Source organism: Mustela lutreola, chromosome 5 (genome assembly GCF_030435805.1).
Source record: "Mustela lutreola isolate mMusLut2 chromosome 5, mMusLut2.pri, whole genome shotgun sequence".
Classification (NCBI taxonomy): Eukaryota; Metazoa; Chordata; class Mammalia; order Carnivora; family Mustelidae; genus Mustela; species Mustela lutreola.
Genome location: NC_081294.1, coordinates 22,420,357 through 22,422,862, shown reverse-complemented (window position 1 = coordinate 22,422,862; position 2,506 = coordinate 22,420,357). Strand labels below are relative to the sequence as shown.

The following is a 2,506-nucleotide window of genomic DNA, read 5'->3' as shown; positions in this document are numbered from 1 at the left end:
TTTGTTGATAGTTTCCTTTACTGTGTGAAAGCTTTTGATTTTTGTGTAATCCCAGTAGTTCATTTGTTTTTGCTTTTGCTTTTCTTACCTGAGGATAGAATTACCATATGATCTAGTAATTCCACTACTGGGTGTTTATCCAAGAAAATGAAAACACTGATTTGAAAGGATATACATGGAACTATGTTTATTGAAGCATTATTTATAATAGTCAAGATGTGGTAGCAACCCAGTTGTCCATCAGTAGATGGATGGATAAAACAGAGGTGATAAATATATTCAATGGACTGTTACTAAGCCATTAAAGAAAAGAAATCTTGCCATTTGCAATGACATAGATGGACCTAGAGAGTATAATGTCGAGTGAAATAAGTCAGCCAGAGAAAGACAAATACCATATGATTTCATTCATATATGGAATGTAAGAAACAAAACAAAGGAGCAAAGAAAAAAAGAGAGAAAGAGAAAAAACAGACTTTTTTTTTTAACTTTTAAATTGGGTGTAGAGCCCAATTCAGGGCTTGAATTCATGTCCTTGAGGTCAAGACCTGAACTGTGATCAAGAGTCAGACACTTAACCGACGAAGCCACTCAGGTGCCCCCCTCAAAACAGACTCTCTTCAATTAGCAATAATCGCGCCTCGGATAAACTTCATTGGCTACGATACTGCCACTGGGCAAAGCTCAAAACAGACTCTTAAAGAGAATAAAATAATGGTTGTCAGAGGGCAGATGGGTGGGAGGAAGGACAAAATAGGTCAAGGGGATTAAGAGTATATTTTTTGTGATGAGCACTGAGAAAAGTATAGAATTGTTGAATTATTATATTGTATACCTGAAGCAAAAGTAGTACTGTGTGTTTATTATACATCAATAAAATTAATACAATAAATTATTACATATGAAAAAAATAATGAATAAAATGAGCAAAATAATACTACCTATTATATAGAGGTTGTGAAGACTGAATAGTGTAGTACATGTACTTGTGCTCTTTGTTGTTATTAGGATAATAGTTCTTCGGAGAGAGTAAGGAATGCAGAGATAACACATGAACAGTATTTATAGTGCCGGGCATATTACAATACAGTAAATATTTTTTATTATTACTATTATCTCTTTTATTATTATTTTGTTTTCAATTTGATGTTATTTTTCAATTGGAGAAAAATTGAAAATAGCTTATAAGAATGTATTTGACTCTTTAATATCAAAAAGCTTATATAAAGGTAATTATAATGGATTGTCCAAATTTACATAGATTTATTTTAATGTCTAAAATTTATTACTCTTCCACTAAGTAGTTAATGGTTACTTGAAAATGAATAGGCACTTTATTTGTTAATAGCTTCTTAAATTTAATTACCTCAGAACATCTGTGTAGTTACCTTACATGGCAGGCTACTTAATGTTTGTTAATAAGAAGCAGAAAGATTTAAAATATTTTTATTGTTAAGGCTTTTGTTGGGTTCATTGAAAAGGTCCATGTAATTCATATTGGAATAATTAAGTAATACATATTCTTTAAACATTGCTTACAATGCTCTTTTTTGTTTTTATCACACAATAGCCTTGTAAAATAGTTCAGAGAAAATTCAGATATACTTCAAAGTAGTTAAGAGTAGAGGTATAGTTTGCTAACTTAACTATTTTACTTATAAATGTATCTATCATAATTGGTAATTGCTGACATATTAGAAGTTAGAAGTTCTATTTTTCTTTAAATAAAATTTTTGTTACTTGAATGATAGATTGAATAGTTTTCTCCTCAGTTGTATTTTATTTTATTCATGTGTTGCCTAAACAAAACGTTTGAAACTAAACTCATAATTTCAAAGCTTCCTTCACTGAAGTTATTGATTACATTTGACAACTCCTTTCTAAGTTTCAGGGAATGTAAATCATCATATAATGACCATATACTCTGTGATCTTTTACTACTTCAGATTTTCTAAGACAACATGTTCATTAGCACAGAACTTAATCAGATGAATAGCTTTAACATAATGAAAGATGAATACAATCCTTCTCATTTCAAAAGCTAGTAAGCACTACCAACTTTAAGCTTGAAGTGTCCCACTTGCTGTAAGGGTGTGATTCAGCCCATACACTCATCCGCACACAAATACACACACACACTCACAGACAACACACAGGAACATTCACTTTAGAGCATGTTCTAAATGACAAAATACAATTTTTCCTTAACTCTACTATTAAAAAAATTTTTACCTAAATTAACAATTTATCCTGTTGACTAGCAAGGATTTATTTTTCTTTTTAAGATTTTATTTATCTATTTGAGAGAGAGAGAGAGAGCGTGAGCAGATGGGAGATGCAAAGGGAGAAGGAGAAGCAGGCTTCCCCTGAGCAGGTTGATCCCAGGACCCTGGGACCACGACCAGAGCAGAAGGCAGATGCTTAGCTGACTTGGCACCGAAGGATCTACTGCTTTTATTTTCCTGAGCTTTCAAAAATCAGTTTTTATATTATTCTAAGGGGATAG

General features: G+C 31.9%; 1 pseudogene; it reads right to left on the bottom strand.

Moving 5' to 3' along the window:
- Nucleotides 1–617: 617 nt before the first annotated feature.
- LOC131832793 (U4 spliceosomal RNA) lies at nucleotides 618–685 on the bottom strand (annotated as a pseudogene).
- Nucleotides 686–2,506: the final 1,821 nt, after the last annotated feature.